We start from the raw sequence: 27,317 nt of genomic DNA on the forward strand, positions 1-27,317 counted from the left end.
AGTGTTGTTCAAGGGTCAACTGGCTATATTAAGATATAGATTAAGATATTTATTGCATGGAAGTAGGTTATGTAATTGTAGGGGTTGCCAGGCAAATCCAAAATCTATAGGGCAGACCACCAAGAAGAGCAGTGTGGAACTCTCAGGCCTAAACATGAATGTGTATGAACTGAAACTACAATCAACAGGTGGAATTTCTTCTTTGTTTAAAAAAATTTTTTTTGAGTAGAGTTAACACAAAAAGTTACATTAGTTTCCAGTGAACAACATAGTAATTCCACTTCTCTTATGCTGTGCTCACCACAAGTGTAGCTGCCACCTAACCCAGTACAACACTGTTACGGTCTCACTGACTATCATCCCTACACCATGCCTTTTATTCCTGTGACCTATTCATTCCGTAACTGGAAGCCTGTATCTCCTACTCCCTTCCACCCATTTTGCCCTCCGTCCATCCCTAGAATGTCTTCTTCAGGAAAGCCTCAGTTCTGCCCTTGAGGCCTTTCAACTACTTCAATCAGACCCACCCAGATTATTTAGGATAATCTTCTTATTTTGGAGTTTAATGGTTATGAATGTTAATCATTTCTAAAAAATGCATTTCTAAAAAAAGAGCAACACCTGGATTCTTAGTGTTTAAGTGAGTAAGTGGGGACTGTAGCCTTGCCGAGTTGCCATAAAACTGCCCATTAAAATCCCTTTTCCAAGTCCAATGATCCCGCCTGGAGTTTTGAAGTTTTTCTATCAGCTGAACTTTCTAGCAAAACACACCCTTACATTGAGAGATGCCTTTGACTTGACCTCCCCATCTCCTGGTCGCAGATGGCTCCTGCTCGGCAAACATGCAATCTCCCTGGCATTTTCTTTCAAGCTGAGTTACTTCTAAGTGCCACCGTTATATTTTAGAGTATTCTAGGTCTTCACTGCGTTTAAACTGGCAAATACCTCCAGATGCCAACTTTAGAGGCTGTTTTTTATTTTTAATTAAGCCTTTAAATGTTAGGTTCATTGTAGATTTGCATGCGATTGTAAGAAGTAATACTCAGAGACCTTCGTGCTCTTCACCTAGTTTCCCCCAATGGGAACATCTGTAAAACGATAGCACAATATCACACCTGGGACACTGACATTGATAAAATCAAGATACAGAGCATTTCCATCCCCACAAGAATCCTATTTGCTTCTTCTAGAGTCATACTTTCCTCCCTCCCACGTCTCCCTTCCACACTCTTCACCCTTGCCAATCACTAACCTATTTCCCATTTCTATAATTCTGTCATTGCAATAATGTCACAGAAATGGAATTATACAGTAGGTAAGCTTTGAGGATTGCCTGTTTTTTCACTAGGCATAATTTTTCTGGCATTTCATCCGGGGGGCTGATTATATCGAGAGTGTATGCCATTTTATTGCTAGTTGTGTCCCACGGTATGAATGTACCACAGTGAATGGACTAACCATTCACCCATGGAAGAATACCTGGGTTGTTTCTAGTTTTGACTATCAGAATAAAGAATATTCTATTCTGTATTCTATTCTGTATTCTGTACTCACGTACAGTTTGTTTTTGTCTTTTTTAATGAACCTAAGGTTTCACATCTGTGGGATGAATGGCCAAGAGTGCCATTGCCCGGTTATGTGGTGGTTACATATATAGGTTCTTTTTCTTTCTTTTCTTTCTTTTCGAGATATAATTCATATTCAATAAAAGTCACTCTTTTATTTTTTTTATTTTTTATTTTTTAAAGATTTTGTTTATTTATTTGACAGAGAGAGAGAGACAGCCAGTAAGAGAGGGAACACAAGCAGGGGGAGTGGGAGAGGAAGAACCAGGCTCCCAGTGGAACAGGGAGCCTGATGCGGGGCTCCATCCCAGGACCCTGGGATCACGCCCCGAGCCGCAGGCAGACGCTTAACGACTGAGCCACCCAGGAGCCCCAAAAGTCACCCTTTTAAAGTGTGCATTTTTAAAGTATATTCACAAGGTGGTACAATCATCACTACCATAAAACTTGTCACTAAATCCCAGAACATTTTCATCCCTTCTAAAAGAAACCCATATGCATTGGTAATCACTCTCCATCTTTCCCTCCCCACTCCCTGCCAACCACTAAGCTCTTTCCTGTCTCTATGGAGTTTCCTGTTCTGGATATTTCACATATGTGACCTTTGTGTCTACCTTTTTTGAATTAGCATGTTTTTAAGCTTAATCCACTTTGTAGCATGTATCTGCATTTCATTCCTTTCTACAGCTGAATGATGTTCTTTTTTTTTTTTTTTAAGATTTTATTGATTTAGAGAAAGGGATTGTGAGGGAGTGCAAACGGGGTGGGGGGCAGCACGAGAACAGAGGGAGAGGGAGAAGCAGACTCCCTGCTGAGCAGGGAGCCCAATGACAAGGATTCTATCCCAGGACCCTGAGATCATGACCTGAACCGAAGGCAGATGCTTAACCCACTGAGCCACCCAGGCACCTCTGATTGATGTTCCATCTTATAAACATACCACATTTTGTTTATTCATCGTCAGTTGGTGAACCTTTAGGCTGTCCTTACCTTTTAGCTATTTTGAATGATGCCTCTATTAACATTCATGTACACTTTTTTGTGTGAACATACATTTTGATTCCTTTGGATAGATTCCTAGGAATGGGATTGCTAATTTGTATGGCAATTCTAAGATCAACTTTTTGAGGAACTATTTTCCAAAGTGAAGTAGCATTTAATTTTATGATCTTTGTTTGATCCGTCTTCCCCTTCTTACAAGTCATTTTCCTAAAAGTTTTAAGTTTTGCATGTTACATTTATATCCATGATCCATTCTGAGCTAAGTTTTTTGTATAAAGTGTAAGACTTAGTTCAAGGTTCATTTCTTTGCCTATGAATGTTCAATTGTTCCAGCATCATTTCTTGAAAAGGCTAGCTTTTCTCCATTAAAGTGCTAAGTGTGTTGAAAGCAAAAGTAACAGTCCCAATCCCTATCACTTAAACAAGAGAGTATTTCTGATTTTTAACCAAAAGGACAAGCAATTAAAACAGCAATATCAACTAAGGATGGGATATGAGCATCACTGTGGTGAATTCTTGAGGTTCCCCTCTGCATTCCTATTACTTTCTGTGCTGTGTGGATTTTTTGGATTCTACAACAGACCTCAGGATTGGGAAGAACTCCAGAGGCTGGAGTTCTGTGAGTGAAATGACATACAGGGCTCTTGGCTCCGACACTGGCAACCAGATGATACTTCCTTAGGGTCCCGTGTATGACATCAGTAGAACTGGAAGGCTGTCCCTCAAAGTAGCTTCTGACCACAATCTAAGCACACAATAAAGTTGTTGCTGAAATCACTAGACAGTGAGGAGAAATAGAAGTAAACTACTGATTGATCTTTAAGGAGCAGGAAAAGTGAAGAATTAGGGGCCTCTGTTGCAGCATTGGTTTCTGCCACAAGTGGCGTATGAAATAACATGGATGTGAGATTACCAAGAGTGCCCAGAGAACAGAACACCCTAAGGAATTCAACATTTTTAATAGTTCTTTGAGATATCTCATTCTTTTCAAGTCTGTAACCAGGTTTATCTCCCTGGCAGTACAGATGGGTGTGTCTTAGCACTTAAAATGGCAAATATCAAGCATGAGTGTGTGTGTGTGTGTGTGTGTGTGTGTGTGTGTACACGCACGCACACATGGATATGTGTATGAAGTGATTGGATAATGCATTAAAAGCCATTAATAATTAATGTAGACCATAAAGCAGTTATTAGCAGTAAAGGAGAAATCAGATTCGAGCAATACTTTACCAACAGAAACAGCTGATTGTCAGTGTGAGGTGAAGAAAAAAATCAAATACAAATCAGATTTGACATTTGGGTAAGTGTTTAGATGGTGATGCTATTTTAATGAAATGGGGAATATTAAGAGGAGGAGATATTTGGGGATTAGGTGATGAGTTTGTTTTGGGATATGTTAAGGGGAAAAATTAAAAGGAGATCTCTAATAGGGGATTTAAATTAAAGGGTCTTCGGCTCTGTTGTCAAATACAGTAGTCAGTAGCCACATGTGACCTGCTCAAATTAAATAAAACTTAAAATTTGGGATGCCTGGACAGCTCAGTCAGTTAAGCATCTGACTCTTGATTTCAGCTCAGGTCATGATCTCAGGGTCCAGAGATCGAGCCCCGAGTCAGGCTCCACCCTGAGTGTGGAGCCTGCTTAAAATTCTCTCTCTCCCTCTCCCTTTGCCCCTCCCCCCCAACTGCTCAGGTGCACACTCTGTCTCTCTCAAACAAAACAAAACAAAACTTAAAATTCAACTCATTACACTAATCACATTTCAGACGTTCAATAGCCACATGAGGCTACTGGCCACTGCATCACCTGGTGCAGAAAAATCTCCCATCATTGCAGAAACTACTATAGGGTACCACTGGTCTTGAACTCAGGAGAAAAAGAGAGAGAGCAACCAGAGATACAGATTTGGGCGTTATCTGAGCATTTGAAAGGCAGATGAATTCATTAATGAGGAGGGATGATTCCAGGAAGAATTTATAAATAAAGAAAAGAAGGCCTGGAACAGAAATCTGAGAAGCCATGGCATGAAGGACTAGAGAAACAGGATTTCACAAAAATGAGAAGCAAGGGATCTGAGAGGGAGAAGAACCAGAAAACAACTGGATCCCTAGCACATGATGTAAGAGAGTTTTGGGAAAGGGACCCGAGGCTTGCGGGACCTGGTAGGAGAAGAGAAAGAAGAAGTCAGTCAGTTTCGCAACTGGGAGATCAGCAATGACCTTTCCAGAGGATTTTCAATGGGAAAGTGGGGCCCACACCAACTGGAAGAATGCGAGAGAAAAGGTGAGGGAATAATACACAGAGTTCATGTTCTCTTTCAAAAAGTTTGCTGTAAATGGGGAGTGGTATCACAGAGTGCAGTAACTTGAGAGGAAAGCAGATAAAGTGAGAAATTTTTCTTCAGGAGGAGAGGCTTAAATATATTTGTAGACTGAAGAGAAGAAGCAGGAGAAATGAAGAAGTTAAGAATACTGAAGAGATGGGATAAATGATGAATGAATGCCTGGAGGAGGCGATAGAAATGGGGATCAAATGCCCAGTTGGATGGGAGAGGACCAGTTCTCTCTGAGGGAAGAGACATTCCAATCTGAAGGAGCAGGGAAAGAAGTTCATCATTGAGATGGCTGGAATTTCTACTGCATGTACTGCATATCCAAGCCTGATGACTGAAATTTATGCAGGACTGAAAAAAATGCCTTTGGTCATCCATTTAAGAAAGGTCTAACGGTTCAGCAGGGAGCCATCAGCTCTCTAGCAATGGGCATAAATTCTGAGGACATCTCATTAACACCTGAAAGCCATTGATCTCTCTGTCCACCAGAAAAGAGGTGACCTCATTAACATTCCAGGGCTTCTGCTATGAAGGATTCAAGCAGCACAGACCAGGGCAAAAACGATATCTCTACACTTTCAAAAAAAGGAAAAAAAAAAAAAAAAAAAAACCTTAAGTGAAACCAAACACTCAATTAGAGATACTGGGGAAGTGGGCACGTGGATTGTGGCTGTCCAGAGAGCCTCCAGAGGCAACAGCTGCTTGATTACAAATGATGAGCATAACTAGCTCTTCTTAATGTCCAGAGAAGTTAAATAAGGAAACAAAATCACAAAATTGCCCATGAGAAATTAGTCAGGCAGGAAGTGCTAACCTCCTCAGCCAGTAATTCAAAGTCCATTCTGGAAATCCAAATGATTATCTTCTTCACTGCCAGAAATTTGGTTTCCTCCCACGTCACTCAACTGACACTACAGTTCCAAAGGTCATTAGTGATCTGCTCACGGTCAAGTTTGGTAGTCTTTTCTCATTGCTCATTTTTCTCAAATGTTTTTGCAACTCCAGACACCATTAAATGCCTGTCTTTTGTTTTACTTTGAAATCTGTCTGTTGGTTGCTGTTAGGTTCTGCAACTCTGTATCTGACAGTTGTGTTTTTCCCCTTTACTTGTAATGGTGGACTTCTCCAAGACCTGAGCTATCCTTCTGTCTTTCCCTCAAACTCATGTCCAGGGTAAAGGAAGGGGTGGGGCAGGGAGTGGCAGGGCTGGGTTAATGATGGTGGGCTTCTGGAACAAAGTCGGAACTGAACTAACACAGCAGTCAGGAAGAACAGCAATAGAGGACCCAGGTACACAATATGACAAAGTGTATTAAGATTAGGTTTGTTTTGTAAAGGGCCAGATACCAAATATTTTGGACCTGGAAGGCTAGTCTCTCTGGCAATCATTCAACTCTGTCACTGTAGCATAAAAACAGCCATAGGTAAATGTAAACAAATGAACATAGCTATATTTCAATAAAACTTTGTTTATAAAAACAGCCATCAGCCCATGTGCTGAACTTTGCTGACCCCAATTCCAAAGCAGGCTAATGAGAAAAAATTAAATCCAAGGCCTTAGGCCTGCACTAGGGAGCCATAAATATATCAAGTGGATCCTGACCCAGATGGTGAATAATGGGAGATTTCTCTGAGAAACTACCAGGTGAGCATGCTCAAACTGGAACTCCTTTTATAGGTGAGAAAGAAGCTGAAAGAGGTACCAAGTTGAATAAGAACATCTCTCTTTTGTAGAAATGCACCTGTTCCAATATGTCAGCCTTGGGTGACCCAGAGCTCATGCAGTGCAGAGCAATGGGCAGAGCTCTGCATATGGATGCAGGGGGACTCCAGAGTTCACAGTATGCTAATTCACTCTTCCAAGCTTCAGGTGGCTAGTACATAACCATGACCTCCAAAAGGAGTTTTTCAAGAGGTTTCATGAGCCAGAATGAGCAAAAATTCTAGCATAGTGCCTAGCATATAGTGAGTATTTGTTAAATACTGCTTGTCTTTTCATTTTATAAGTTTCTTCAGTGGATAAAATAAAAATAAGTAAAACAGTTTAAGAAATCACGCTGGAAACTGGAAAACAGCATGCAGATGGCACTTGGCGTTCTTGTTTGTGTGCTAAGCTCTCTCCTATGCTCAGGCCTTTCCTCAAGACCTGGCTTCCCCCAGCCTCCCACCACTCCCATCCTGCCTTCAAAACCACTTGTATGGAGCCTTGTCCCCAGGATATAGTCTCAAGTAATATTTGTTGAATAGAATGGAGTTAAAATATAATTTGTGACTGTGTGGTGAGGGATGCACACTTCTTGTGGTAGCATTCTGTGTTACATTCAGGTGTCAAATACTAATACGATGCTGCATGTCAATCATTTCTCAATTTGACAAGAGAACTAGGTATCACATTTTATTGCTTGATTATGAGATTTTTAATGAGAAAGGTTATTTTTTCCACGGCCTTTCTGGTCATACATATTCCTTTGTGAGTTGGCTGTTCTTGTACTTTTCCATTCTTATTGGTTTGGAAGAGCTTTATATATATTAAAGATATTGACTTTTTTACTGTAACACACATTACCAAATATACATATGTTTCTAATAAAAAAAATAATAAAGAACAGGGTTGACTACCACTCTCCTGTCAAGACCTTCAAAGACCATCAAATTCTGTAGTCATCATTTAGGCCATTGAAAATTGGGAACTTGTTTGGATAAAAATACAATTTGTATTGCCAGTCAACCCTACTGCTCTGTTAATTCAGAGATCATATTTCCTCCATTCCAAGATCAGTCCCTAGTCTTCCTCACTGCTTTCAGCAGGCTGGGAGGGAACAGAATTCCCCCCAAATAATACAAGCACATGTCACCACAAACTCCCTTCCCCTCAGTGCATCCTAGGAGCTGTCTGGGGTCTAATGTTCTGAGCACAGCTCTGGAGCAGATCTGTGGATGTGAAATCTGCCACTTACTATGTGGGTTGCCACAGCCACGTTCCCTAACCTTGCCAAGCCTTGATTCCTTCACCTGGTAAATAAATATAAATAATAGCAGGATTTTTATGAAGATGAAATATGATAACTTATGAAAAATGCTTAGAGAGAAGCCTAACCTATACTCACTACCTAAAGGTATGCTATAACATTAAGTCAAATTAAGTCATCTTTTGTTTTCCGATTTCTTCTGTTTTTACAGCAGAACTAAGGGAAAAGCTAAAAAGAAATCCTATAGAAATATAGAGGGAGACACAGAAAAGTACATGTAAAAACATTAAAACTGTGCTCACTTCCACAATACACATACTAAAACTGGAACGATACAGAGAAGGTTAGCAAGCCCCTCACAAGGACGGCATGCAAATTTCTGAAGTTTCCTTATTTAAAAAAAAAAAAGAAGAAGAAAGAAAGAAAGAAAAACAACAAAACAAAACAGAAAAACACATGGAAATTATCCACAACAGTTTTGCCAGTCAAAAACTGAAAGAACACACACTATTAATGTTTTGATGTACTTCCTTCCAGGATTTCTCTATGCACATGCCCACACATCCTTTCTGAGACATACATATTTAATTTGGTTGCTCCCCTTTGATAACCTACTCCTTCTTACCTTTTTCTCAATTGATAAATATCCTGCAAAAATACGACTTTTAAATGTCTCAGGATATTCCTTAGAATTAATGGATCATAATGTATTTTGCCATTCCTTTATTATAAAACAAAATTTTAAAAAGCTAAATTTATAAAGCTAAGTTTAAAAAATTGTTCTAACCGTAATTCCATGAACTATTCTACAATCATTATGACTTACTGAAAAGAACAACAGCAAACACTTAAAAACACACTGCTTCTGTTCTCTACTAAGTATCTAGATCTCTGCCATTGCAATTATTTTTAAACACTGTGGTCAAAGCTGTGAAAAGGCAACGAAAGCTAAAATGCCTTTGTAGGTCTCATTCTCTCTTTCGCCGCCTTCCGAGACTTCAAGTTGCAGGCTTCTTTGCAAGTCTGACAGCCATTATGCAAGCTAACTTAAGCTCTGAGTCCAGAGCTGAGTGGAACGAGATCTGTAAAGAAAAATGTCAAATATCTCTGTGGTGTGTCTTTGTTATCAGCAGAGCTGTGCAAAATCCATGTAGAATGACTACCGCATAAAACTTGGTTAACTGCAAATATTCCTTGTCATAGCTGCCAGACAGCATGGACCTTCAGTTTTAACCTTGCTAATGATTTAGAGAACGCACACTGGGTACACTGTGCCCATCTCATTTGCCCTCCTCTCCAAAATACCTCTGGAGGTTCTGGGAAAAGACACGTCCATTTTATTTGCAAAACCTGTTAGGTTTCATTTCATTCCATTTTAATATATATCGTTGAGAACCTCCTATTTGCCAGGCACTCACGGGGTGCTGTGAGGAGGAAGGAGAAAATACAAAGATGAAAGAGACAGGTCTTTCTGCCCTTGAAGAGTTGAAAATCTACTAGAAAGCAGTAAGATGTGTGAACAAATAGCTCTAATTCTAGGCAGAACGAAATAAGGCTGAACAAAAGAGCACATATTGTGCCTAGTGATTGCAAAGGAAAAATGGAAAACATTTAAGCAACAAGAGGTCACATGTGAGGTAAACATTGAAGGATGTGTAGGCTTTTAATAAGGGGAAAAGAGAAAAAGACAGCAAAACCATTAATGAGTTTCTGCTAGGCATTTTAACTTCTGAATCAGAGATTATACTAATGGTTTCTGGAAACACGGATTTAGTAAGTCCAAAAAAAACAACACTTTGATTAGGAATTATTATCACTTTCTTATTAATGAGGAATCCAAGTAATCTAGTTAAGATTTTGCCTATAAAGAGTAGACTAGTAACTGATTGCAAGTCTGCCTCGGGACTTTTGAGACCAAGAGGACAATACCAGAATGAGCATGGAAGTATAAGAATGCAGGGTGGCTTCAGAAAATTGCTTATATTGTCTGCAATTGCAGAAAATTGCTTATATTGTATCTTAAAAAAAAAAAAGGACAAAACCAAAAGCCTTAGGTAGACATAATATCTCCTACCCTAAGAGAAGAGGAAAGGATGTATATATGTTGAGCTGGTAACAAATAAACCCTAAAATTTCAGGGGTGTAACATAAAAAGGTTTAATTCTTGCTTATGAGAACCCACAGCAGGTGCAGTGGCTCTCCGGGGGCAGTCCCCTCCTAGGCAGTGACATGCAGATCTGCACGGCTGCTAGCATCACACAGCTACACTATCTAGAGCGCCTGCAGCATTTAAACCATCCACACCATCCACGTGGCCACAGACGGAAACAGAAAGTGCAGAGAACACGCACTCCTTTTGCCCTTCTATACTTTGGCCTTGAGTGACACACATCACCTCTGCTTAGAGCCCCCTACCAGATCTAGTCACATGGCCCACCCTAAAATAACATCACCTTCAAATGCTGCCAGGAAGAAGAAAAGGAAAAAGGATTTGGTGAAAACAAAGCATGGTTTCTGGCACACAAGGCAATGATAATTTAGGATGTATGTGCATTTATGAATTTAATATATAAATTATATAAATATATAATACAACTTATATTATACATTACATATTATAACTATTTTATTTATACTATATATTATATAGTATAATAATAAATATTATATAGTAATATTATATGTCATATATAATAATTCATATAAACTGAACCACAGATCATTCCCATCTTACAAGAGGACAGGCAGGTATTTGTAACCCCCCCCAGCCAGTGCATGACTAGCTGCTCCTCAGCTGGGGGCATATTCCTCCAGGGCAAGCAGTTCCCATCACCTGAGAGCAACTCTCTGGAGGAAGGGCAGTTGTGATAGTTTTATATGTGAACTTGGTTAAGCTGTGGTCTCTAGTTACCCAGCAAAACACTGTGTATGGCTGTAAAGGTATTTGTCGATGTGATTAAAGTCTATAAGAAGTATACTCTAAGGAAGATCATCCTAGATAATCTGGGTGGGCCTGATGCAAGCAGTTAGAAGGCTTTCAGAGCAGAACTGAGGCTTCCCTGAAGAGGAAGAAATTCTGCCTGTGGACAGCAGTTTTGGGCAAATTCAGCCTGAGAAGTCTAGCTTGCCCTTCCTGACAGCTTGCCCTATGGATTTCTTCAGATTTGCCTAGCCAGCACTCACAACTGTGTAAGCCAATCCTTGCAACCAATCTCTGTCTCTCTTTCCCTCACTGGTTCTGTTTCTCCGTTGGAACCCTGAGGGATACAGCAGCCGAGGTTGAAAGCAGCTGGTGATCAGTGCACTGTTGGGTAAAGGGAACTGAATGACACCATCTACTAAAAACCACCCAGCTAATGGGACAAGTGGCAGAATTTGCTAAGTCATGGGCCACCTTGGTAGGAGGAATGACTGCCAGGAGGAAGGAGTGAATTTTTCTTCTTGAAAAAACACTTTGAGCTCACTTTTGAGTCATATGTTCAAAAGGGAGTATATGCCCAAAAGGGGAGATGGACAGACTTTCAAAAAATTTGTCTGTCTGAAGACAATTAGCACAAAGACACCTACCGTTTAAACCTTACCCAAAGCATTGTTCGGTTATCAGCAACTTACCTTATATTACACACCGGTCCAAAAAAAAAAAAAAAAAAAATCCAGTAGCTTCTCAGTATCCTTACAACCTTAGATGCCTTGTGGTTCCCAATCTATTTACTTTGCTTTTCTATACTTATTAATGTATTTGAACAGACACCACCACAAATCATGTAAAATGATATGACTTTTTTTTTTTTTTTTTCTGCTAGGGATCTAGCATGGATGGCTAGAAATTGAAAAGTTCAGTGTAACATCTGGGGGAAAAACTATTTTCTGGTAGCATTGCTGTCAAGCCAGAAAACACAGCTGGATATCATACGATATTAAATGCAGTGCAAAGCAAATTCAATAACATATCCTGCCTTCTAAACTCCCATCAACACTAACCAATAACACAGGCACAGCTAAGCTAAAAAGAAGAAGAAATAAGGAAAAATAGAGAGGTAGGAAAAAAAGACAGAATAATGGGAGGAAAAGTCTTCATACTTCATTAACATAAGGCAAAATTAGAGCAAAATTACTTTATTGCTTTTAATTAGCAAAGGAAATACCTTAAAAAGTTGGAATTTTATTTAAAAGGGTGGGGAGGCTCAATGTCCAAGGGTTGGAGAAAAGCAGAATATTGAAGAGCCAACTGCAAGGCAGAAGTGGAATAAAAAGCAGAATCCAGGAATTCCGTCTTGCAAGAACTCCCTCTAATATGCAACCAAAGGAATTTGGAAGAGCAGCTCCATGTATGCCATCTGTCAAGTTATAAAAGGCACCTAAATGGCAGTGTTCACCGTGTATGCTGCTATGAGGACAGACCTGAGTCTGTTGACCAGAGGCCACAGAGGCTAGACTCTGACCCAGGCCTGATCCCAGGTCAACCAGCATCGTCTGAAAAGCCACCATCGTTGGCGATAGGCATATTACACTTTACTGCTTAGCTAAGATGTATTGAACCCCTTTGCTGGTTTAGATATCTCAAGGGGCAGCTAAGTTCAGTTATCATTTGAGATGGAAACTCCTCCAGGAAAGGCTTAAGCTAAAACTTGAGCAACACCAAAGTACAATAGAGGCAGTACTAAGGAAGTGCCGAGTCTCTTGGGCGTGACTGTTGCTGGGGCCAGGCCTTCTCTGTGTGTTCCCCACCTTCCCCTTTGCAGCTCTGTGACATGGACCATTCCATGCTGTCTCCATCAATCTCCCATTCCCACTGCTATGATTCTGGTATTATCCACTTCCAACATGTGGGGTTTTTTTCCAGGACACCAACTGAGTATCCTATAATTCAACTCAATTCTGACAGTAGCTACCTGGAGATAGGGCCAGATCCCATGGGGTAAGGCCTCGGTCCTACAAGAAGGACCCCCTCCCTCCCACTTCAGATGCATGTTGCAGATCCAGGCTGTCCCCTGTGCTTCTGACCCACTGGCTGCAGACCACGGGTTCCAGTGACTCCCTCCTTGGGTTTGATTAACTTGCTAGAGCACTCCCAGAACTCAGAGAAACATTTTCTTATTAGATTACCAGTTTCTGATAAAAGGATTTAACTTCTGCAGATGGATGCATATGGCAAGGTATGTGGGAAGGGGCACGGAGCTCCCATGCCGTGGGGATGGAATGCATCACTCTTCCCGCATCTGCACGGGTTCACCAGACTGGAAGCTCTCTGAACCCCATCCTTCTGGGTTTTTAATGGAGGCTTTGCTATATAATCATGATTATATCATGGATGACTGGTGACTGAACTCAATCTTTAGCCTCTCTCCTCTCCCTGAAGGTTCAGGGGTTTGGTTCCCCTGGCAACCAACTCCCATCCTTAGCTTTCCAAAATTCAACTCATTAGCATAACTTAGGAAAACCCAAGGGCTTTAGGACCTATGTGCTCAGAACTGTGAAGACCAAATATATATTTCTTACCATAAATATTATACCACCTAAAACATGCCTTTTATAAAACCCCTTTTGACTGTTGGAGGACCTAATATTGACAGACTCAATTTGCAAATATCCTCAGAAATAAGAATGTATAACAGAAAAAAGGCAGTCCATGAGAAGGGCAGTCAGGGCCACCACGTGAGACTAAATACACAAATAGACAATGGCCAGACCAGACATAAAAACAGAATTCTGACCTACAACCTAGAGCAACCTTCCCAGGAAACCAAACCCCTTATTTGCAGTAATCAGTCAAGGAAGACAGATGGCTGTAAACCAGACCTGCAGGAAGCCAGATTGCTATCTTTACTAACAATTCAGGAAACCACACGATAACTTCTGTAACAATCAGTTCAAAATGACAGGACTTGATTAATAACTGATATCTCCTCTAATTCTTGTCCCTCCTTCTAATTGAGGACCAACTGGGCCCCAGTTTATCATGCTGTCCTGATCGGGTCAGCTGTTTTCTTTTTCTGTGGATTAGCAAGTCACCTAAATAAGAAACAAGGATTTGGTAGGAAATACGGAGAACGAGGGAGATTGTATAGTAAGTAGTTGTGTTGACAATTGATTAGAGAGTAGTGAGCTGGCTCAGACCCGTTTGCAACAGCTGACTATGTGCGTATCTTCCCAACTCCACTGTAATCACATCACATAGGTAGCTGGAAATCAGTAACGGTGGGAGCATTTACAGCACAGAAATCAGCGAATTCTGAGAATGAGGATTCTTTTTCCTTGACGGCCAGATGTTAAGCATCTACCATTGCATCCCTGAATATACATCAAGTGTTCCCAGATACCTAATATTTCGAGACAAGCAGAAAGTCAGATGTCTTTGTGAACGCTCTCAATTTTTAAGTGTTAACAATCAAATAACATTAAAATATTAAATATAAAAATATTTTTTAAATTTTTAAATCACGACAAAATAAAACATCACTGTGGGCCACCTGCTTGCAACCTCTGTCTCATGTCAATGCGTCAGAGCCTTGTTTACGCCTTCAGGTCTCTAACTTACACCCATAAACATCGAGCAAGGGTCTCAAAGGAGCTTAAGTACATTTGTTAAATTCCAAATGGTTAACATTTATCACAGGTAGTTTCTTTACATCCTTAAATGTGCACAAGCATTTATTATCGTATGCTAAGAAGTCATTATAGATATGAAAAAGTCCATTTTAAGGCTGAATAAAAAAAGAATCATTCCATCATTAAACCAAAGTGATTCATAGATATTAATGACATATCCCTCTTCTGAATAATAACATATCTTGTAAAGTAGTTGCAAGAAATAAAATTACTATAATATATATGTGTGCATATTAACAAATATGTGTGTATGTGTATACACACACGTGTGTATACACACACCACACCACCTATATACACGTATACACACAGATAAAAGAATAAAAACAGTACCTAGAAAGTGGTATGGCCCTTATATAAACAGTAAGGGAAGGCAAAAAGTGAAACATTATAATCAATATTGCTGGAATCAGAAGAAATTACTAAATGCTGACCTGACATCAATACAATGACACTGTTGTACCCCGTTGATGTCAGAGTGTTTACCATCAGAAGAAATAAACATTCTATCCTTTAAAGGTCCTTGTCAGAAACATCTGGTTTAATCTTTCCTCCTCACCTTCTGAGCATGTGCCAAAATCTCTGGCATCATCCACTATGGCAACACTACGGAGTCACTAAAATTTCAGTTTATTTTGCATTTGAACTTTCTGCAACACCCATGATGATAATTCATTTTACCCAACTTAGGAATTGTTATCAGGGTGCTATACTGTACTGTAAGCAGATTATAAAGATAAGAAAATCTCCTCTTGTTAATCAGTGTTATATTGAAACACTGGGATGGCATGAGTTCAGAACCTAAAATGTAATTGAGAGCTCCAATCCCTTGGTTCCTGCTTTTCAGTGACTTGTTCTCCAAATGAGATAGGAGTTTCCTAAAGTTTAATGAAAAATAAAGAATTAAGAGTGAGAAGCCATATACAGAAATGTCTAAAGTGCAGTGACATTTTAAAGACTGAAACTTAATTGTGCTGGCTTCCCATTCCACAGCCTCTTTTCATGTACAGATCTTTGAAATGCAGAGTAAATGTTTCTCATCCTTCTTTGTTTATGATGCGGATGAAAAATTCAACAGCTAGGCTGCACCATAATCTACTTTGCACACCCTTATAAATTTTCTGTCCTTATTACCAACAGAACAGTGTCCTCATCAACTTTGAAATGGAAAGCAGTCCAGGATAGAAATTCTTATCCTGTTATCCTGTTAAAATGATCTGAAAATCACTTTGACCCTGCATTGCCTTTATTAGTGGCCCAAACTCCAAAATAAAGATGTCACCGAAATTCTGAATATTAACATATCATTGTAATTTAATAGATGAGTATGCTAGTCCTTATTAATATTCTAAATGCTTAACTGCTCTAATAAGCAATTTAAAGTACTGCTGAGGCAGATAGGAGAAGGAAAGAAAAAGGATCTCAGTATACTGGGTACTTTGAGAGGAACAGGTTATCAAGGAAGTCCAGATTTTTACATAATGCCACTTTGGAAAACAGTGTGGAGGTCCCTTAAAAAGTTAAAAATAGAGGGGCGCCTGGTGGCACAGCGGTTAAGCATCTGCCTTTGGCTCAGGGCGTGATCCCCGCGTTATGGGATCGAGCCCCACATCAGGCTCTTCTGCTATGAGCCTGCTTCTTCCTCTCCCACTCCCCCTGCTTGTGTTCCCTCTCTCGCTGGCTGTCTCTCTCTCTGTCGAATAAATAAATAAAATCTTTAAAAAAAAAAAAAGTTAAAAATAGAGCTACCCTATGATCCAGCAATTGCACTACTGGGTATTTACTCCAAAGATAGAGATGTAGTGAAGAGAAGGGCCATATGCACCCCAATGTTCATAGCAGCATTGCCCACAATAGCTAAATCGTGGAAGGAGCTGAGATGCCCTTCAACAGATGACTGTATTAAGAAGATGTGGTCCATACATACAATGGACTATTACTTAGCCATCAGAAAGAACAATTACCGAACATTTGCAGCAACATGGAGGGGACTGGAGGAGATTATGCTAAGTGAAATAAGTCAAGCAGAGAAAGACAATTATCATATGGTTTCACTCATTTATGGACCATAAGAAATAGCAGGAAGATCGGCAGGAGAAGGAAGGGAAGAATGAAGGGGGGGCGGTAAACAGAAGGGGGAATGAACCACGAAAGACTATGGACTCTGGGAAACAAACTGAGGGCTTCAGAGGGGAGGGGGGTGGGGGGTTGGGATAGGCTGGTGATGGGTATTAAGGAGGGCACATATTGCACGGAGCACTGGGTGTTATACACAAACAATGAATCATGGAATACTACATCAAAAACCAAGGATGTACTGTATGTATGGTGACTAACATAACATAATAAAACATTATTATTAAAAAAATTTAAAAAAAAATGCACCTTCAGGGCTATTTGGAAAATATTCATCCTCAGGGTTCATTCATGGGATGCAAACACTGCTGAAATTCTCATGACACTGTGTATTTAGATTTAAAAAGAAAAAAAAAAACCACCTTATTCAAATAAGGTACAAGTTATTACTATACCAGAAACTAAAACAAGAGGGGGAGAGGAGTTAAGATGGCGGAGGAGTAGGGGACCCCTTTTTCAGCCGGTCCCCTGAGTCGAGCTGGATAGGTACCAGACCAGCCTAAATAACCACGGAATCAGCCTGAGACGCAGGATAATGCATCTGGATCTCTACAAATGAACATCTCCAGCGCTGAGTATTGAGGTACGAAGAGGGGAGCTGTAAACCGTGCACGGATATCGGAAGATAAACGGAAGGGGGAGGGAGCCGCCGCGTTTGGGCTCCGGGAAGCGGCAGCCACCTGCACGGGGGAGCGGGCGGACTCACAGAGGGCACCCGCGAGAGAGCGGACTGAGACCGGTGAGCCGTGAACGCGCGCGCGCCACCAGGCATCTCCCGGAACACCGGAATCCCGGTGCGCTCACCGGATCCAGACTGAGACCGGGAGTTGCGCGCGCGGGGCGGCTGGCGGCTGGCGGGCCACCTGCACGGGGGAGCGGGCGGACTCGCGGTTGGCACCCGCGAAACACCAGACTGAGACCCTGAACCGGGTGCGCGCGCCACCAGGCTTCTCACGAAACTCCGGAATCGAGGTGTGCTCACCGGGCATAGACTGAGACCGGGAGATCCGGGAGCGCGCGCGGGGCGGCTGGCGGCTGGCGGCATTAGAAACACAAAGGACAGAGACGCGCCGGCCCTGGAAGTGAGGGCAGGGACGCCGGGTGTGGGGCGCACATCCCGGACGCTGCAGGGTTGAGCAGCACCAACAGTAACAGAGTTAAAGTGGCCAGAACATCAGTGGAGAACGGGCCGCAATCCCTCTGTTCTGCAACAATGCAGCCTCTGCTGCTCTGACCCTCAGAAGAGGCATAGCCGGCCGCCAGGGAAAGCCGCCAGAGAACAAAAGCCTGGAAATACCGGCTCAGAGAGTGCCCATCCCCATCCCCCCTCGCAGGGGACACGGAGACTCTAACCAAACAGGGTTGCCTGAGTATCGGCGCAGCAGGCCCCTCCCCCAGAACACAGAAGGCAGGCTGAAAAATCAAGAAGCCCACAACCGGAGGCGCCTGGGTGGCGCCATCGTTGGGCGCCTGTCCGGCTTAGGGCGTGATCCCGGCGTTCCGGAAAGGAGTCCCTCATCGGGCTCCTCCGCTGGGAGCCTGCTTCTTCCTCTCTCACTCCCCTGCTTCTGTTTCGTTCTTGCTGACTGTCTGTCTCCCTCTCTCAGATAAGTAAATAAATAAAATCTTTAAAGAAGAAGCCCACATCTCTAAGATCCCTATAAAACAAGGGGCACGGCCTGGGACCCAGTCAATAATTTTGGGCTCTGGAAACCCCGCAACCTCTCTTCATCAGAATGACAAGAAGGAGAAGCCCCCCCCAGCAAAGAAAAGACAGTGAGTCAGTGGCCTCTGCCACAGAAGTAACGGATATGGATGTAACCAAATTATCAGAAATGGAATTCAGAGTAACAATGGTCAAGATAATGAGTAGACTTGAAAAAAGTATTCAGGAAAATATTACTGAGAATATAGAATCCCTAAGGGCGGAAATGAGAGCGAATTTGACAGAAATTAAAAATTCTATGAGCCAAATGCAGGCAAAACTAGAGGCTCTGACGGCCAGGGTCACGGAAGCGGAGGAAAGGGTTAGTGAATTGGAGGATGGGTTAATAGAGGAAAAAATAAAAATAGAAGATGGTCTTAAAAAAATCCACGCCCACTAATGTTGGCTATGGGAGATTACTGACTCAACGAAACGATCCAATGTTAGAATCATCGGCATCCCCGAGGGGGTGGAGAAAAAAAGAGGCCTAGAAGAGATATTTGAACAAATTGTAGCTGAAAACTTCCCTAATCTAGCAAGGGAAACAAAAATTCGTGTCCAAGAGGCAGAGAGGACCCCTCCCAAGCTCAACCATGACAGACCTACACCACGTCACGTCATAGTGCAAATCACAAATATGAGATCCAAGGATACAGTATTGAAAGCGGCCAGGGCAAAGAAATTTCTCACGTACCAAGGCAAAGGCATCAGAATTACATCAGACCTGTCTACACAGACCTGGAATGAGAGAAAGGGTTGGGGGAGCATTTTTAAAGCTCTGTCAGAGAAAAACATGCAGCCAAGGATCCTTTATCCAGCAAGGCTGTCATTCAGAATTGATGGAGAAATAAAGACATTTCAGAATCGACAGTCACTAGCCAATTTCGTAACCACGAAACCAGCCCTACAGGAGGTATTACGGGGGGTTCTATAAAAGTAAAAAGGCCCCAAGAGTGATACAAAACAGAAAGTCACAGCCAATACAAACAAAGACTTTACTGACAACATGGCAGAATTAAAAGCATATCTCTCAGTACTCAGCCTGAACATTAATGGTTTAAATTCTTGCTTCAAACGCCACAGAGTTGCAGATTGGATAAAAAGAAATGACCCATCCATTTGCTGTCTACAAGAGACTCATTTCGAACCCAAAGATGCATTCAGACTGAGAGTAAGGGGATGGAGTACCATCTTTCACGCAAATGGACCTCAAAAGAAAGCTGGGGTAGCAATTCTCGTATCAGATAAATTGGATTTTAAACTACAGACTATAGTTAGAGATGCAGAAGGGCACTATATTATTCTTAAAGGAAGTATTCAACAAGTGGCTATGACAATTATAAATATATATGCCCCCAACAGGGGAGCAGCAAGATACACAAGCCAACTCTTAACCAGAATAAAGAGACATATAGATAAAAATACATTAATAGTAGGGGACCTCAACACTCCACTCTCAGAAATAGACAGAACACCCTGGCAAAAACTAAGCAAAGAATCAAAGGCTTTGAATGCCATACTCGACGAGTTGGACCTCATAGATATATATAGAACGCTACACCCCAGAACCAAAGAATACTCATTCTATTCTAATGCGCATGGAACATTTTCAAGAATAGACCATGTTCTGGGACACAAAACAGGTCTCAGCCGATACCAAAAGATTGAAATTATCCCCTGCATATTCTCAGACCACAACGCTCTGAAATTGGAACTCAACCACAAGGAAAAATTTGGAAGAAACTCAAACACTTGGAGACTAAGAACCATCCTGCTCAGGAATGACTCGATAAACCAGGAAATCAAAAATCAAATTAAACAATTTATGGAGACCAATGAGAATGAAAATACAACAGTCCAAAACCTATGGGATACTGCAAAGGCAGTCCTAAGGGGGAAATACATAGCCATCCAAGCCTCACTCAAAAGAATAGAAAAATCTAAAATGCAGTTTTTATATTCTCACCTCAAGAAGCTGGAACAGCAACAGAGGGATAGGCCTAATCCACGCACGAGGAAGCAGTTGACCAAAATTAAAGCTGAAATCAATCAAGCAGAAACCAAAAGTACAGTAGAGCAGATCAACAGGACTAGAAGCTGGTTCTTGGAGAGAATCAATAAATTGACAGACCACTGGCAAGACTTATCCAAAAGAAAAGAGAAAGGACCCAGATTATTAAAATTATGAATGAAAAAGGAGAGGTCACGACGAACACCATTGAAATTGGAAGGATTATTAGAAATTTTTATCAACAGCTATATGCCAATAAACTAAGCAATCTGGAAGAGATGGAATCCTTCCTGGAAACCTATAAACTACCAAGATTGAAAAAGGAAGAAATTGATTTCTTAAACAGGCCAATTAATTATGAAGAAATTGAGTCAGTGATAAACAACCTTCCAAATAACAAAACTCCAGGCCCGGACGGTTTTCCTGGGGAATTCTACCAAACATTCAAAGAAGAAATAATACCTATTCTCCTAAAGCTATTTCAAAAAATAGAAACAGAAGGAAAGCTACCAAACTCATTCTATGAGGCCAATATTACCTTGATCCCCAAACCAGGCAAAGACCCCCTCAAAAAGGAGAATTACAGACCGATTTCCCTAATGAATATGGACGCCAAAATCCTCAACAAGATACTTGCTAATAGAATCCAACAGTTCATTAAAAGGATTATCCACCACGATCAAGTGGGATTCATACCTGGGATGCAAGCGTGGTTCAATATTCGCAAATCAATCAGCGTGATACATCATATCAACAAGAAAAGACTCAAGAACCATATGATCCTCTCAATCGATGCCGAAAAAGCATTTGACAAAATACAGCATCCTTTCCTGATTAAAACCCTTCAGAGTGTAGGAATAGAAGGTACATTTCTCAATCTCATAAAAGCCATCTATGAAAAGCCTACTGCAAATATTATTCTCAATGGGGAAAAGCTGGAAGCCTTTCCCTTAAGATCAGGAACACAACAAGGATGCCCACTCTCGCCACTATTATTCAACATAGTACTAGAAGTCCTTGCAACAGCAATCAGACAACAAAAAGGGATCAAAGGTATTCAAATCGGCAAAGAAGAAGTCAAAATGTCTCTCTTCGCAGACAACATGATACTCTATATGGAAAACCCAAAAGAAGCCACTCCCAAACTATTAGAAGTTATAGAGCAATTCAGTAACGTGGCGGGATACAAAATCAATGTTCAGAAATCAGTTGCATTTCTGTACATGAAAAACGAGAACGAAGAAAGAGAAATCAGGGAATCCATCCCATTTACAATAGCACCAAAAACCATACGTTACCTTGGAATTAACTTAACCAGAGACGTAAAGGACCTTTATTCTAGAAACTATAAATCACTCTTAAAAGACATTGAGGAAGACATAAAAAGATGGAAAGATATTCCATGCTCATGGATCGGAAGAATTAACATAGTTAAAATTTCCATGCTACCCAGAGCAATCTACACTTTCAATGCTATCCCGATCAAAATACCGAGAACGTTTTTCAAAGAACTGGAACAAATAGTCCTTAAATTTGTATGGAACCAGAAAAGACCCCGAATCTCCAAGGAACTGTTGAAAAGGAAAAACAAAGCTGGGGGCATCACAATGCCGGATTTCGAGCTGTACTACAAAGCTGTGATCACAAAGACAGCATGGTACTGGCATAAAAACAGACACATAGACCAATGGAACAGAATAGAGAGCCCAGAAATGGACCCTCAGCTCTTTGGGCAACTAATACTTGATAAAGCAGGAAAAAACATCCGGTGGGAAAAAGACAGTCTCTTCAATAAATGGTGCTGGGAAAATTGGACAGCTACATGCAAAAGAATGAAACTTGACCACTATCTCACACCATACACAAAAATAAACTCCAAATGGATGAAAGACCTCGATGTGAGACAGGAATCCATCAAAATTCTAGAGGAGAACATAGGCAGCAACCTCTACGACATCAGCCAAAGCAAACTTTTTCATGACACATCCCCAAAGGCAAGAGAAACAAAAGATAAAATGAATTTATGGGACTTCATCAAGATTAAAAGTTTCTGCACATCCAAGGAAACAGTCAGAAAAACTAAGAGGCAGCCCACGGAATGGGAGAATATATCTGCAAATGACACTACAGATAAAGGACTGGTATCCAAGATCTACAAAGAACTTCTCAAACTCAATACACGAGAAACAAATAAACAAATCAAAAAATGGGCAGAAGATATGAACAGACACTTTTCCAATGAAGACATACAAATGGCTAACAGACACATGAAAAAATGTTCAAAATCATTAGCCATCAAGGAAATTCAAATCAAAACCACACTGAGATACCACCTTACGCCAGTTAGAATGGCAAAAATAGACAAGGCAAGAAACAACAATTGTTGGAGAGGATGTGGAGAAAGGGGATCCCTCCTACATTGTTGGTGGGAATGCAAGTTGGTACAGCCACTCTGGAAAACCGTGTGGAGGTCCCTTAAAAAGTTAAAAATTGAGCTACCCTATGATCCAGCCATTGCACTACTGGGTGTTTACCCCAAAGATACAGACGTAGTGAAGAGAAGGGCCATATGCACCCCAATGTTCATAGCAGCAATGTCCACAATAGCTAAATCGTGGAAGGAGCCGAGATGCCCTGCAACAGATGACTGGATTAAGAAGTTGTGGTCCATATATACAATGGACTATTACTCAGCAATCAGAAAGAATGAGTTCTCAACATTTGCTACAACATGGACGGCACTGGAGGAGATAATGCTTAGTGAAATAAGTCAAGCAGAGAAAGACAACTATCATATGATTTCTCTCATCTATGGAACATAAGAACTAGAATGATCAGTAGGGGAAGAAAGGGATAAAGAAAGGGGGGGTAATCAGAAGGGGGAATGAAACATGAGAGACTATGGACTATGAGAAACAAACTGAGGGCTACAGAGGGGAGGGGGGTGGGGGAATGGGATAGACCGGTGATGGGTAGTAAGGAGGGCACATATTGCATGGTGCACTGGGTGTTATACACAACTAATGAATCATCGAGCCTTACATCGAAAACCGGGGATGTACTGTATGGTGACTAACATAATATAATAAAAAATCATTATTAAAAAGAAAAAAAAAGAAAAAAAAGAAACTAAAACAATGTCCCAGATGATGATAATGTTGATTGTAGAGATAACAATGATGATAATAAACATGGAGGGGTAAGATAGGAGAGCTAATGGGACTCCAGGTAGATTAGTTAACACTCTGAATTCTAAGATTCTCAAAGAGGTAAGATTCTGGTCACAAACCTCCCAGCTTTGCTTGGGAAGAAGCTAAGATCAGTTTCTCCTGCTTTGCCTTAGGTCACACCTGAAAAGTAATTTCGTCTGGGTACCCTCTTCCCAGGTCAAGTATCTCTCTCTGCTCACAGAGTACCCTTCAGTTCCCTATCTTATGGCCTATCACATTTCATTATGATTGCCTGTTCAATGGGCTTCTTTGACAGTCCATCAAGGACAGGGATCTGTCTTGCTCAATATTTTATTACAGACCCAAGACCAGGGCAAGTCACATCAGGGTATTAAATAAATATTTATAGAATAAATACAAAAATAAGTATATCCATTCTGGACCTCACTGCTCCAAACTATCTGAAGTCTATCAACCTCTGCTTTTATTTCAAATTTAAATGTTATGTGTACTTACGAGAGACTTCTAGTTATGGCCCTCTGCTATTTGTGCAATTATAGCAAATCACTTGCTTTTTAAGATTTTAGTTTTCTCATTTGCAAAATATAGGTTTGTACTCAATGATCCTTCTCCATCTTGAACAAAGATGAATTCAACAACCATTCACTGAGATCCAAATATACATAAGGAATTAGAGTCTGTTGAGGCATATTTATTCATTCGACAAATATTTTTTGAGCACTTACCATATAACAGGCAGTGTCTAGACACTGGGGATATAATAGTAAATAAAATAAAGATAATTGTCCTTGGGGAGTTTATATGCTGGTGGGGGAGAGAGTCCACAAATACATAAAAAAATATAAAACATCAGATCATAAACGCCATGGAAAAAAATAAAGCAGGGAAGGAAGATAAGAGTACAAGAGGGTGGCAAGGGGGCTAGGGGAAGGCTGTAATTTCTAGTAGGTGGTCAGAGAAATTCCTCCCATGTAAAGCAAATTGTGAGTAAAGGCCTGAGGTGGTGGGGAAGCCACCTATGTACTTGTCTGGAATGTGAACATAACAAGCAGAAGAAATAGTAATTGCCAAGTCCTGAGGAATGAACCCAAAGAATGATCCCTAGGTTTTGTGCCTAAACAACCAGATGAATGGAATTTTCACTGAGTGAGGGGAGAAGACGGTATATGTGCAGCTTCATTAGGGCTGTATGTAGGAAAAGAAAATGGAAATCATCAGAGCATGAAACTATTCAAAGAGTAAGTCTTGGGGCATGCCCAAATTTGGAAGTCAGGACAGTGAGAAAGAGCTGACAACAACAAGAAAACAACACGACAAAATAAACTTTTTTGTTTATTTTCCAACTAAGAAGGAGCAGCCAGCAAGGTAAGCCAAAACAAAGAGTGTGGAGTTCTAGAGGCCAAGAAAGAACAGTATTTAAGAAGAAGACTATGTAAAAGGCAGCTGATAGATCCAGTAAGTTGTAGACTAGGGAATTAACCAGTAGACATGGTATCAAAGAGGCGCGTGGTAACTTTGACAAGAGTAGGTTCAAGGGATAAGTAAGAGGCGAAAGTCCAAATGGGGTGAATTCAAGAGAAAATGGGAGAAAAGGAATTAGAGCTAGCATATACAAATATTTGGAAATGTTTACTATAAGGGGGGGGGAGCAATGAGGGGCAACTGGAAGAGAGATTAGGGTCAAAAAAGGTTTTTATAAATGACTTATGAAAGTCATATAAACTGAGATTATGATCAACTAGAGAGAGTAAAACCAACAATTCAGGAAAGAAGAGGGGATTACCATAAATACATCCTGGCATCTGTGAGAGGGAATAAGACCTAATGTTCAAGTAGAAGGAACTGACTCAGGTAGAAGAAGGCTTGGTTCTTCCATAACAAGAGGAAAACAACAATGTAACAACATAATATAGGCATAATAAATGGACACAAGTGCAAGTATGTAGTTACTGGTGATGATGAGCACCTTTGGCATTCTTTCCTTTTTGCTTTTATTTTCTCAGTGAAAGACAAGTGAGGCCAAACACTGAGGCTGAGGGGAGTAAAGACTTATAAGAGTGAGGACAATGGAGGCTTTAGAACATAGCATGCATCTGTCGTCAGAAAGAGTGGAGGAATGAAAGAACTAGGAAGATACAATAAGTGTAAGATCCACACTCAGGGCTTATCTGATGCTATTAGTTATGAAATTAGGTTTTAGCATATGAACTTGGGGGAGCACAAACATCCTGTCTATAGCGATCACGTTTATGAGTTTCCCCCAGTCCATGAGCAGTTATTGGGGTACAGATACAAAATAAGTGGAAGACTGGATTTAACCAAGGCAGGGGTTTCGTTAGGCAAGTATGAGAGGTGCCAGAGACTTGAGGATGTATGCAGGAGACAATTTATGATGATGAACCATGGAATTTAAACTGAGTAAGAGGGCTAGTAAGGTCATGAAAGGGTTACGTTCGGTGACATCAATGGACTGTAAGTCCTGGAAATTAAGACACCTGGATGTGAGGTATTTTAGTGGGTGAGCGGGAACTAACAGGTATTTGAAATTGAGTCAATAGAGAGCTTGGATTTATTGGTAGTGACAAGAGAGAACTATGGGAATGGGTGACCTGAATATGGAAGGTACAAGGTGACCCAGTAACTAACATTCCAGGATCTTGGGAGGATTATCTTCATGGACGTTGACATATCCAGGAATTATGATAATAGTATTGGAAAGAGTCACTAATCAAGCAACTAAAACCTAAGAAGTGAGTGAGGTGTTCTGGGGGGAGGTAATGGTTGGGAGAGTCTGATAATATGCCATTCACTGGTGATGAGTCCAGCTTGGAAGTGGGAAAGTGAGAGGACACTCAAATCACCTTCATACCTTGTGGATGTGGACTGTGAGAGATAAAGTGCTACCACTGAAGAGGCTGCAGAGGAAGCAGAAATCCTAGGCAAGAGCCATCCAGGTTTCACTTGAGCAAGAAAAGAGAGAGGATGTTGAAGAAGTGGGTAATTTTGCTGGAAATGGACTGCAAACTCTGGAGGGCATGGTGGGGCTGTTTCAGGAGTTGCTGACTGAAGAGCTGATGTTGGAGGCTGACGGGGATGACAGGAGGTATTGAGTCAGAGGGGGTGAGGACTCACGCGATGGAAGGAAGAATGGCCTGGGGCTCTGGGCTTCCAGAGGTGAGTGTTTACATCAAAGTGATAACCAGCATAACGAGATTACAGGGGTGGCCCTGCGTACTGTCAGAGGAAGGGAAAGCGAGGAACACGCACAATCCTAGATCCACTCTCAACACCAGCCAGTCCAAATGCAGAGATGAAGGAGCTGAGGTCTTCTACAGAACACCTAGAGTCTAGGGCCTCCCTTATTCCAGGAACATCAACAACTCTAGTACAGAATGCCTAAAGTCTGGGGCCTTTCTTTATTCCAGGAACATCAACAATTCTAGGGTTCGTTTTTCACTCCCTGTTGAAATGCTCTCTGCTATTGGCATTTGTGACACACTCACCTTGTCTTTGTTCTACCTTACTGACTATTCCCTTCCCACTCTCCCTTGCTGGCACCCCATCTGATTTACCTCTAAATGCTGGAGGGCTCTCTCCTTACCTCTCTCCTCTTCACCAACTACACTCTTCCCCTGGGAAGTTAATTCATCTCCATTGTTGTAAATATCATGTACAGACTTATGACTCCTAAATCTTTATCTCCAACTTGGACTTTTTCCCCAAGATACATGTTTATATCCACTTATTTGCTTGATACTTTCATTTGGATGTCTAAGCAGCATCTCAAATTTAAAGTA

The 27,317-nt window shown here is 41.1% G+C and overlaps 1 long non-coding RNA gene and 1 other non-coding gene across 2 annotated transcripts in view; one reads left to right on the forward strand and one right to left on the reverse strand.

Annotated features, from left to right (window-relative positions):
- Nucleotides 1–27,317, reverse strand: part of LOC148108821 (uncharacterized) — a 304,103-nt gene that overhangs the window by 160,708 nt on the left and 116,078 nt on the right. The gene's annotated exons all lie outside the window — the stretch shown is intronic.
- LOC123792740 (U6 spliceosomal RNA) lies at nucleotides 8,163–8,267 on the forward strand. The gene has a single exon (XR_006779782.1). It is a non-coding gene; the product is annotated as a U6 spliceosomal RNA (small nuclear RNA).

Source organism: Ursus americanus, chromosome 16 (genome assembly GCF_024610735.1).
Source record: "Ursus americanus isolate L20-20 chromosome 16, mUrsAme1.1.p, whole genome shotgun sequence".
Lineage (NCBI taxonomy): Eukaryota > Metazoa > Chordata > Mammalia > Carnivora > Ursidae > Ursus > Ursus americanus.